At 46.7% G+C, this 12578-nt stretch overlaps 1 protein-coding gene across 3 annotated transcripts in view; it reads right to left on the bottom strand.

The window, feature by feature from the left end:
• COA1 (cytochrome c oxidase assembly factor 1) overlaps positions 1 to 8215 on the bottom strand; it is a 136186-nt gene extending 127971 nt beyond the window's left edge. For 2 of the 3 annotated variants that reach the window (XM_068236359.1, XM_068236358.1), the window contains exon 1: positions 7911 to 7965. The gene's annotated coding sequence lies outside the window, so the exon portion shown is untranslated. Of the gene's footprint in view, positions 1 to 7910; positions 7966 to 8135 lie in introns of those variants that run through there. The other variant, XM_068236360.1, reaches the window with a different exon arrangement.
• Positions 8216 to 12578: the final 4363 nt, after the last annotated feature.

Below are 12578 nucleotides of genomic sequence, written 5' to 3'. Positions count from 1 at the left end.
ATGGAGTTCATGGGAGGATACCACAGAGGAAGAGGAAGCCACTGCTGTCCAAAAAAAAACCAAAACATTGCTGCATGTTTAAAGTAACCCAGAGACGACAGCCTTTAAAGATTTATACTTACCTAGGGCTTCCTCCAGCCCCATAAGTATGGATGTGTCCCTCGCCTCCTCCCGCAGTCCTCCATTAAGCCGCGATAAGCTCCCAGTATTTGAATCAGTTGGGCCCAGTCTTACTCTGTGACGTCAGCTTGGATCTTCTGAGCTTGCGCAGAAGGTCGGTGCATGCGCAGAAGGCCCCCTACTAACGTCACTGAGCCAAATAGCAGAGCTGATCGCGGCTTAATGAAGGCACTCGGGAGGACGGTGAGGGACGCATCTGTGCTTGTGGGGCTGGAAGAAGCCCCGGGTAAGTAAAAAAAAAAATCTTTAAAATCTGTTGTCTCTGTTACACTTTAAACGGAACCTAAACTGAGAAGGATATGGATTTTTCCTTTTAAAATAATACCAGTTGCCTGACTCTCCTGCTGATCCTGTGTCTCTAATACTTTTAGCCACAGCCTCTCAACGAGCATGCAGATCAGGTGCTCTGACTGAAGTCAGACTGGATTAGCCACGTTTGTTTCAGGTATGTGATTCATACACTATTGCAACCAAAGAGATCAGCAGGACTGACAAGTAACTGGTATTGTTTAAAAGGAAACATCCATATGGCTCTCAGTTAAGGTTCCCTTTAACCCCCTTGCCGGTCCAATTCCCGCGGCAAGGGGACAGCACAGCACTTTTTTTTTTATTTTATTTTTTTAAAATCATGTAGCAAGCCCAGGGCTCGCTACATGATAGCCGCTGAGCAGTGGCATCCCCCCACCCACTCCAATTGCCTCCGGCGATCAAAGTAAGCAGGAAACCCTGTTCAGAGCGGCATTTGCTGCTGGGCTTCCCCATGGAAGCCCAGCAGCAAATTTTAAAATCATGTAGCAAGCCCAGGGCTCGCTACATGATAGCCGCTGAGCAGTGGCATCCCCCCACCCACTCCAATTGCCTCCGGCGATCAAAGTAAGCAGGAAACCCTGTTCAGAGCGGCATTTGCTGCTGGGCTTCCCCATGGTGACGGTGCGGGATGACGTCACCGACCTCATGGACGTCAGGACGTCAGAGGGAATCACGATCCACCCCTCAGCGCTGCCTGGCACTGATTGGCCAGGCTGCGCAAGGGGTCTGGAGGGGGGGGGGGGCGGCAAGCCGGGTAGCGGCGAATCGGCGGCGAGCGGCAGAGATCGGAATATGCACGCATCTAGCAAAGTGCTAGCTGCGTGCAATAAAAAAAATTATGCAAATCGGCCCAGCGGGGCCTGAGAAATCCTCCCGAGCAGGTTACCGCGAGCTGAGCTCGAGATAACCGGCAAGGAGGTTAAAGGAGTCATCAGGGGAAATGTGGTAAAATAAGTGGTACTTACTTGGGGCTTCCTCCAGCTCCAAGCTCCCAGGACGCCCCTCGCCGCAGCTCTGCCCGCAGCCATTCGCCGCAGCTCTTCCCGCAGCCATTCGCCGCAGGTCCGTCTTGGTCCCCGGCGATGACGTCAGAGCGACCTCCAGGTCGCTCTGTACTGTGCCTGCGCAAAAGAACACCTTGATGTTCCCCAGCAGTACTGGCAAAATATTCGGTGGGCAGATGAAACCACAGTTTAGTTGTTTAGAAGAAACACAACATTATGGCCCGTATGCAATTAACCTTTTTCCGGAGTTTTCTCCTAGGTGACATCTTCACACCTTGTCGTAAAATGTCTTTTAAGCCATCAGTAAGCAAGAAAATACTCAAAAAAAATTTGATAACACTTTTTCACCAACTGTTAGGTACTTATTCGATTGTAGAGTGCTTAAAGAGAAACTCCAACCAAGAAGAACTTTATCCCAATCAGTAGCTGATACCCTTTAACATGAGAAATCTATTCCTTTTTACAAACAGACCATCGGGGCGCTGTATGGCTGATATTGTGGTGAAACCCCTCCCACAAAGAAATTCTGAGTATGTACTCTAGGCAGTTTCCTGTCTGTGACCCCTGTTGGATTGTGGGAAATAGCTGTTTACAGTTGTTTCCAACTGCCAAAACAGCAAGCAGCAGCTACATCACTTGCCAGCAGTAAAAATGTCACCATGTGATAAATGTCAGAATATAAATCAGGGATTTAAACTATTTTACAATGGGCAAACACTGACTAAATCAATTATACATAATTATTGTAAAAATGAAGCACTTTTTTTATCACATTATTTTCACTGGAGTTCCTCTTTAAAGAGACTCTGTAACAAAATGTTCAGCCTTAGTTCTTCTATCCTACAAGTTCCTTTGCCTGTTCTAATGTGCTCTGGCTTACTGCAGTCTTTCCTAATTGCACAGTGGCTGTGTTATCTCTGTTATATGATCTAATCTGTTTTCTTCTGTCAGCTCTGTGGGGCAAAGGCTGGAATGTGTGGTATGTGCAGGGCTGCTTGTGATTGGATAGAAGCGATACACACCCTCTGCAGGCCCCCTGCAGGCTCTGTATGACTCACACACTCTGCTTATGTGAGCCTATCACAAGCTGGTTAGTTTGTTTGTAAACACTGCCTAAAACTGTTAATTACAAGCCAGGATTGCAGCAGAGAGTGGCAGAAACAGCACAGAGGGGCCCAGGAGAACATAATGAATAGAATGGTATGCTTTTTGCTGTAAAAAATTTAGAGTACAGATTCTCTTTAAAAGAGAATATGAAAAATATCTCCTAGGAGATGACTCAGGAGAAAAAATGAATTGCATATGGGCCTATGTGTGGAGAGAAAGAGGAACGGCACACCAACATCAAAACCTCATCCCAACTGTGAAGTATGGTGGTGGGGGCATCATGGTTTGGGGCTGCTTTGCTGTGTCAGGGCCTGAATAGATTGCTATCATCGAAGGAAAAATGAATTCCAAAGTCTATCAAGACATTGTGCAGGAGAACTTGAAGGAATCATCAGGCAAATAATAATAAAAAAATAAAAAAAAATAAAAACTTTACTCACCTGGGGCTTTCTCCAGCCCCCTGCAGCCGACTGTCCCACGCTAACCGCTCCGCTCTCCGCTGCCGCACCGGGCTCCCCGCACGGTGCAGAGGCCGACCCCGAGGTCGTCCTTACTGCGCCTGCGCAAACCGCCACTGTCAATGAAGCCCACACTGTACGAGGCTTACTGCGCAGGCGCAGAACTATGGCGCCTGCGCAGTAAGCTACGTACAACGTGGGCTTGATTGACAGCAGCTGTTCATGCAGGCACAGTAAGGACGACCTCGAGGTCATCCTCTGCACTGTGCGGGGAGCTCGGGACGGCAGCGGGAGCAGATCGGTCGGTGTGGGACAGTCGGCTGCAAGGGGCTGAAGAAAGCGCCAGGTGAGTAAAGCTGATTTTTTATTTTTTGCTTGATAACGCGTTTAAGGCCATCTGTACACCAACTGAAGCTCAGCAGAAGATGGGTGTTGCAACAAGTCAATGACCCAAAGCATAAAAGTAAATCAAGAACAGAATGGCTTAAACAGGAGAAAATATGTCTTCTGGAGTGGCCCAGAGTCCTGACCTCAACTCGATTGAGATGCTGTGGCATGAACTCAAAAAAAATGTACACCAGTCATCCCAGTAATCTTGCTAAACTGAAACAGCTGTGTAAAGTGGAATGGTCAAGAATTACTCCTGACCATTGTGCACGTCTGATCTGCAACTACAGGAAATGCTTAGTAGAAGTTATTGCTGCCAAAGGAGGTTCAACCAGTTATTAAATTCAAGGGTTCACATATTTTTTTCCACCTGTACTGTGAATGTTTACATGGTGTGTTTAGTAAAAAGAGGGAAACATTTAATTATTTGTGTGGTATTAGTTTAAGCAGACTGTGATTGTCTGTTGTTGTGACTTAGATGAAGATCAGATCACATTTTATGCCCAATTTGAGCAGAAATCCATATCATTACACAGGGTTCACATACTTTTCCTAGCTACTGTACTTACCTGGGGCTTCTTCCAGCCCCTTACAGTCTATCTGGACCTTCAATGTAGCTTCGCTGCCCTCCAGTGTGCCACTATCCCCCCCCCCCCCCCCCGATCGAGCTTCTGTGTGGATGGAAGCATTCTGCACTTTTCCAGTTCACAAAAACTTAAAATCGAGAGAGTCGCATGGATGCGCATGTGCATTAGTCTGGGACCACAGCTGTAGTCCGTAATCTTTCTGGCAGAACACTGAAAGGGCTGGGGAACTACACAGAAGGACCAGATAGACTGGGAGGGGCTGGAAGAAGCTCCAGGTAAGTACATCTAATCTTTAACATTTCAGCTCTGATGTTGTTTAACACACCCTCTTTTAAAGTGTACTCTGACAGCACTGCTCTTCAGCTGACTGTGTGAACTGACTCTTGCAGCTGTGTCTGCCAACGGTGTTTCTAGGATATGAGTAGATACGGGGAACATCTGGGCTGCAATGCGCAGTCCGCTCCGGCCCACGTGGCGGTGATTGACAGCGCCGATCGCGCAGGCGCAGTACAGAGCGACCTCCAGGTCGCTCTGAAGTCATCGCCGGGGACCGGGTCAGAGCTCCGGCGAACGGTTGAGAGCAGAGATGCAGCGAGGGAGGTCCTGGGAGCTTGGGGCTGGAGGAAGCCCCCGGTAAGTAGCGTTTATTTTATTAAAATTGCCCGGATAACTCCTTTAAGTTCTCTCCTCAAATAAAAATGATAATAAATTAAATTTTGTATCTACTGTTTTCTACAAAAACAAACAAAAAATGCTTGGAGAGCCTTAGATCATAATTAAGCCAAACAATTGGACAGCATGTAACCCATAAACAACATAATTCGATAGCATGTAACCCTGGATGTCGAACAAATGAAATAAGAGGAGGCACACCACTGGCTTTGCAGTAAAGTATGTACACTGGAACTTTGGTTTGCGAGCATAATTTGTTCCGGAAACATGCTTGCAATCCAAAGCACTTATATCAAAGCAAATTTCCCCATACAAATTAACGTAAATTCAAGTGATTCATTCCACAATCCAAAAATTGTATTAAATAATAAACTAAGGACTGTACTGTATAAAATGAAAATGTAAACAAGACTTTCACTTTAACAGAATCATTGCTATCTGATGGCTCACCCAAACCTGTTTTGCGTGACTTTAAAGAGACTCTGAAGTCTCTAAAAAAAAAATCTTTTTATTTCACAAATATGTTTAAGATCTTAGCCCTAACTAAACCGCCGCATTCCCGCCGCTGTAAACTATCTAAATCCCCTCTATCTTGCCCTCCCTCTCCCCTGCAAAATCCACGGCTTTCTTGGTCGTGGATTTTGCTGCCCTAAGCTATGAGCTGCAGCCCTGCCTCACACGCGTCTGTCAGCGGCGGATCTCCGCCTCTCCCCCGCCAATCTCAGTGAAGGAAGACTGAGAGGGGCGGGGGTGAGGCGGCGATCCAGGCTGACAGACGCGCTGAGAGGCAGAGCTGCTAATCATAGCTCTGCCTCTCACAGAAGCGCTGCCCGGATTGCCCCCCGGGGAGTTTGGGGGGATTTAGATAATTTACTGCGGCAGTTTAGTTAGGGCTAAGATATTAAACATATTTATGATATAAAAAGACTTTTTTTTTTTAGAGACTTCAGAGTCTCTTTAACACGGAACTTATCCAATGACTGTTGCCTCCTTTTATGGATTTCATGGAAATATGACTTTGTACAGTCCCTACGCTCAAATTAAATACAATCCTGCAGTGTCAAAGGGGGAAGAACTGCTGGTTTAGTTGTGATGATGTGACGCATGTATACATTTTTTGCTTGTATATCAAGTCAAAATTTCACAAAACATTTTGCTTGTATTTCAAAGCCCTCTTAAACTAAGTAACTCTCAATCCAAGGTTTTACTGTACTGTAGGACAGAACACACACTAAATGTTGCTAACCTCATGGTCCTTCCTTACAGCGACATATCACACAAACAACCAGGTGCTAGTCTAGTTTAGCAGACCCAGCAGTAAACCTTATGAGGAACAGTTCTCCAATTACAGCACCCCTACAGCACAAAGCAGTGTGATTGGACAAATAGCATGGGCCTAGCTTACTACAACCTATCTAAAGCCTCGCAGTTCGAGCGGGTGCTGTCCACCCAATCTCATTAGTGGAATCTCCCTGTGAGATTTCTTGCTCAGTCCCCTAAAATAGACTAGCACCAAAAACGATTAAAGAGAACCCCAGGTAGCCTAAAATAATAAATACTTACCCATGAGGAAAGTCTGTGGATCCTTCAGAGGCTTCCCACGTCGTCCTCCAGACCAATGCTGCAGCCAAGGGTCTTCTTGAAGTTTTCACCCCCACAAGTGCGGCCGTGCTGCATCTTCGCGAGTATCTCATATCTGTGCACTAAGCCAAAGCCACCTGTGAACGAGGGTCTTCAGCTCTATGCTCTATTCACAGGCATGGCTGTACTCGCACAGGCACAGTATAGCCACGCTCGTAGACGGCAGAGAATGCAGCCACGTAAACATGTCCAACAAGCACTTGGTGGATATTTTCCAGGGGAAGACCAAGTGCAGCAATGGTGGAGGCCAGGCGGAGGAAGCCTCTGCAGGATCAAGAGGATTCCCTCTTCTTAGGCATTATCTAATTTTTTTTATATGCCATACTGACTTGGGTACACTGGGGAAGGGGATTGTAATTAAAGTAAAATTATAGCATGCAAACAAGACAAAAAGTGAAAGAGCCCTGGATACCAAGACACAGAACATTTATATTTCGCTTTTCTCCTGGCGGACTCAAAGCACTCAAAGTGCCAGAGCTGCATCCACTAGGACGCGCTCTATAGGCGGTAGCAGTGTTAGGGCGAATCAGCTGTTTTCGGTGTGCGGCTCTGAGAGGCGAGCGCTGAAACTGGGCGCCCCATAGCAGCAATGCTATGCTGCGCAGGCAGAGCAGGGACAAGGTCCTCCAGCACCCAAGGCTGAGACACCAAAGTGCGCCCCTCCATCCCTCCCACCCCAGCCGTCACACACTGATTGCTATTAGACTAAGAGGGCCACAGGGCCCACAGCCTCCCCAACACCTTAATCTCTAGTTATCTGGCTTGCAGTCACTGCTATTTATCCCATTTTCTTATTTCTTTCTGCTTCATACATAATTAGGAATGACAGCTAAATGAATTGTGCGCCCCCTCCTACACTGCGCCCTGAGGCTGGAGCCTCTCCAGCCTATGCCTCGGCCCGGCCCTGTGCGCAGGGCACATATCGGTAATTCAGGGCTTTGGCGGCTGTCTGACCCCGAATTACATCTCCCTCCGAGTTGCGACAACTCGGAGGGGGAATAGTATTTAACGCCGCCTCTGAGTTTAGAGGCAGCGGTGAGAGCCGTCATTCGTCTCTCATCGCGCCGAACTGAGCGGCACAGAAATAATATGCACCCGTGTTAGGAAACCTACTTACTGCAGAGGTGCTGGCTTACTGAACAGGAAGAGCCGAGAACCAGAGAGAGATTTATATATCCAATTTTATTTTATCAATGAAGCTACACAACACAACACACAAAAACTGAGCAAGTGTATTCCTCCAAATGAAACAATAAGTTATTACAAACAGAATCTCCTAACGACCCAATAAATGCAAACATCCCCTGTAAACCACTGCAATATATGGGTGATCAATAATGAGATTGACGTAGTGACCACAAAGTAGCTGCTACATGAGTCATATGATGATGCCTAGTCAAAAATATATGTAACTTATTTACTATGCATAACAGTTTCATTATAAAGTATACACTGCAAAAGTATGATAATGTGCAGAAAACATACATGAATGAATTAATAACAATTAATACAGATAACTAGCTGTGATCCATATCAATCTCGGAAATGGTTGCAAAACTGCATACCTAGCAGTGGTATTCAATCAATACATCCATGCTCTGACCAAAACCAGGAAGTGAATCAAGTACTTCCTGTATCTGCATGATAAAGATGCAGCATGACCAGGAAACAGTATTACTATTTGTATAATAATACAGCTGTCCACAGGAATATACAGTTCTCGTAAACTCAGATTTTCAAAGTTATAGACAAGACAATAGTATTATACACAAACAATGTGAAATGCTCACCTGATACAATAAAGTTGTTACACGCTATTAAAGAAAAGTTTGCGTGCGATACAAAGAAAGGAACACAACGGGCAGACGCTGACATCTACTGGCCAAACGTGTATTTTCATAAAGCTCAAAATGCCACTTGAAAATTCAGATAGCTGACGGTGAGTACTTGAAAATCAATGAAAGATGAAGCAAAAAAGAAAAAAAGTCACACAATTAAAGAGAGGCTCCTAGGAGAAAGTAGTAGGTATTTATCTATAAATGTTTTCCTGCAACAAAGTTGTGGCTGTCTGTTAGTTTCACATAAAAGGAGAAGACACTGACATTTCTTTTTATAAATCAAGGAATTTGAAGAGACACTGAAGCGGAAAAAAAAATTATGATATAATTAATTGATTATGTAGTACAGATATTACATATTCTCATATTTTTATTTTCAGTTTTATAGGCCTCAATTCACCAGAGGAGAGGAGAAAAAACTACAAATGAGCTTTACTCACCTGGGGCTTTCTCGAGCCCCTTGCAGCCGTCTGTCCCACGATGTCACCTCCGTTGTCCCGCTCAGTATTCAGGCCTTACTGCGGCTGCGCGAAGCACCGCTGTCAACCATGGCCACATGGGCCGCGGCAAACTGCGCAGGCACAGTAGTTCTGCGCCTGCGCAGTTTGCCGCGGCACACATGGCCATGATCGACAGCGGCGATTCGCGCAGCCGCAGTGGCCTGAATACCGATACTTACTTTATTATTGTAGATGGGCTGCTCTCTGCTGCCTGAAATATGTACAAAATAAGCTGTTACTGTGTGCTGCTAGTAAACTAGCTGCAGAGTGAGCTGCAGCAGCTTTGCGAAAAACTACATATTACAGGTACATTTAGGTGATAAATAGATCTAAAATAACGAATGGTCACACCCCCTTTTTTCCCTGGTGAATTGTGATTTTGAGAAAAAATAACGAGTAACTACCGACTATTTATCGCACAAAATTACCAACCATGTGATAAATAGTTTGGTAACCTCTAGTGAATTGACGCCATAGTGTTTTTTATAACATTGCATCATTCTCTAATATTTGCAGTTTGCACACACTACTTAGCATTCTAAATGATTTTACAGAGCAGGCCAGTGAACTATTGACCTGTCCTGTGCAGAAGAAAAAACAATATAGTGACCAGGGCCAGATTTACCATAAGGCACGTGCCTACAGGCGCCTGATGATGAAAAGGCGGCTCACTCCCCTCCTCTGGTGCCTCCCTCCTTCCTTCCCTAGATAGAATCCTGAGCAAGATGTAAATTAGAGGTTACTCACCCGATTCTACTGATGAGATCTCCCTTCAGTCGGGGGGGGGCACCACTAGTTACTTAATACTTGGGGGTACCTCTTGCTAAAGCTCAACACACACCATACAATCTTGGTTGTACAGATTTACCAAATCTATGTAGTATAAGGGCCAACAGATTGAAAATACCTGGAATGATTGCTTGGATAAACTCTTATACTACATGAAAGTGGTAAGATTGTACAACCAAGATTGTATGGTGTGTGTTGAGCTTTAGGGTGGCTACCTATGACAGGAAAGGAAAGAAAGGGAGAAGGTGAGAAGTGGCCCAAGCGTGGCCTCCACCAGGTAGAGCCATCCACACCCGCCTCCCAAAGCATAGGTACCTAAATTGTAACGCATTGCGTCCATCTGTAATGTATAGAGTCTGCAAAATGAGCACGACTTGAGAGCACCCCAGAGAAAGGGGAGTGAAAGCGGACCTGAACTCAGAAGTCATCTCTGCTTTAAAAGATACACAACAGCATAATAACCTTTAAACAAAAAACATGTATTTGTAACAGCTGATACATATCCTAAAATAAATCTACACTGTTTCTATTCCCTGATTCATGGAAGCAGACTTATTGTTTACAGCCTGTGCTTTCAAATGGGCTTATCTGCATAGGCAGTCATGTGACACAGGGGAGAAGGAGAATCAAATTACAACTTGTGATTAGACAAAAACGAGAGGGGATTAGACAGGATAAACTCTCTAAATACAAACAGGGTGCATTTCTCTATGTTTTCCTTCAGTCATGTGCAAGATATTAGGTCCACTTGAAGCAGGGGCCACCACAGGCTGGTTAACCACTTGCCGACCGTGCACTCATAACGCGCGTCGGCAAAGTGGCAGCTGCAGGACCAGCGACGCAGTTCTGCGTCGCCGGCTGCAGGCTAATTAATCAGGAAGCAGCCGCTCGCGCAAGCGGCTGCTTCCTGTCAATTCACGGCGGGGGGCTCCGTGAATAGCCTGCGGGCCGCCGATCGCGGCTCGCAGGCTGCGCAGCAGCGCCGTAAGGCAGATCGGCAATCCCCGGCCGATCAGCGGCCGGGGATCGCCGCCATGTGACAGGGGACGTCCTGTCACAGGCTGCACAGGACGGATAGCATCCTGTGCAGCCCCGATCACCAGGGGGCCAGGTAGGAGAGGGGGAAACGGAATTTCGCCACGGAGGGGGGCTTTGAGGTGCCCTCCCCGCCAGACACACGCAGGCAGGAGAGATTGGACCCCCCCAGCACATCATCCCCCTAGTGGGGAAAAAAGCGGGGTGATCTGATCTCTCTGCCTGGTGTTTGATCTGTGCTGGGGGCTGTAGAGCCCACCCAGCACAGATCACAGAATTCAACACTGGTCCTTAAGGGGGGGGGGGTAAAGGGTGGGTCCTCAAGTGGTTAAAGCTCATGGGTGGCTCCCACGCATCCAACCCCGGGGGAGGGGGGGGGGGGAGGAGGACAGGCGCAGAAGGTTCACCTACAGAGGGAGATCGAAGGAATCCTGACAAGTGGAAACAGTCCCATCCACTTGTATTGGCTATGCGAATTCGCATGCGGCAATTAAACGCATGCGAATTCGCGATAGTGGAAACGGGCCCTTACCGATCACCTTTCCAAATTACAATTCACTAAACCTATCTCCGCTCAGAAAATCAGAGTTCCTGACTAGTGAGGTAAATTACAGTCTTGTGTGGTAATTACCTCAGGAAATGTCAAGATATCTCAATTCACAAAGATTTCCGCATTTAATTTACCGGCCAAAAGTGTTCAGTATTTTTCTCCAGCTCACAGCAGCCAATGACTCGCTTACCCCATGCTGTCTCTGTGTGGTGGATTTGATAGACAGCCTTTGGGGAGAGCCAGGCAGCCAACAGGGAGACCTAGGCAGCCAATAGGGAGAGCCACACAGGCTGCTTCTTCACTCTGATTTGATGCAATGGGGTATTGGGTGGGTCTTTCACTGTAACAAAGCAGAGGAAGCTGACAATTCTGATGGCTTTCCTGCATCCCTTTAAATGTGTAAATCTGTATTCTAGCATACAGAAGAGCGCCCCTTGGTGAGCACATCTAAAGGGATCTTCAGCACATCTAAAGGGATGACAGGCTGCATTGGACAGAAAACCTCCGAGTCACACACAGAGCTTCATGCCTGCTCGCTGACCTTCTCCACGTTGGTAAGTGACACAAAGGCCTCTTTTCCATGGACAGTTGAACTGTGTTCTCAGCAACCAGTTGCCAGGCAGCAGTGAGCAATTACCAGGCAGCAGTGAGCAATTACCAGGCAGCAGTGAGCAGTTGTGAGAGTTTGAGAGTCACTTCACTGCCTATCAGCTGTTCATGGAAAAGAGGCCTTACCGAGCAGGTCTTAGTGAATTGAGGCAACTGTTTGTTCAGTAAATTACCGAACTTCTGCCTCATGCAGGAAAACTTTAGTGAATTTGGGAAAAAAAAAAATGTAAAACACCGAATGAGGTATTTTACCGACCAAAAATATTTTACCGAACTGCCCATTGTTGCGCACACTAATCCCTGCAAGGCAAAATTTTGTGGTGTAATTAGTTGAAAGACCCCGCATATTCTGGCAAGCAAAAGCAAATGCAAATTTGCATATGTAGTATTGTTGCATTTCTTTCCCTTGGAGGTGGGTGGTGGATGGCCCTCTCTGGGTGACCCGTCTGCGCCTGTCCTCCCAAAAACACCTTCCTGGGGTGCGATGCATGGGAGTCACCCCTGAGCTTTAATCAGCTTGGGGTGGCCCCTGCTTTGCACCCTTTTTTCTGTGGTGCTCCCAAGCCGCTTCAGATGGATGTAATGCGTTACAAGGTAGATACCTATCCTTTGGGAGGTGGGTGTGGACTGCTCTTCCTGGCTGTGGCCATGCTTGGGAGGGGGAGGGGTCTCTGCACTTCTCAGAACTCCCTTCCATCCAGGTGCAGCTACAGGGTTTCTGAGCAGTGAGAGGACTTGGAGCTCTGTTTATGCGGCTCCGTCTCATGGGGGCATGGGGTGTGGCACCCCTTTTAAAGTCCTGAATGTTGCATGGACTATTCTCCGCAGGGCAAACTTTGGAGTGTAATTAGTTGTAAGCTGCATATTCTGGCAAGTGAAAGCGAAGACATATTTGCACAAGCAATGCATCTT

The sequence above is a fragment of the Hyperolius riggenbachi genome, chromosome 5, assembly GCF_040937935.1.
Source record: "Hyperolius riggenbachi isolate aHypRig1 chromosome 5, aHypRig1.pri, whole genome shotgun sequence".
Lineage (NCBI taxonomy): Eukaryota > Metazoa > Chordata > Amphibia > Anura > Hyperoliidae > Hyperolius > Hyperolius riggenbachi.
This window is presented reverse-complemented; position numbering and strand designations above follow the sequence as displayed.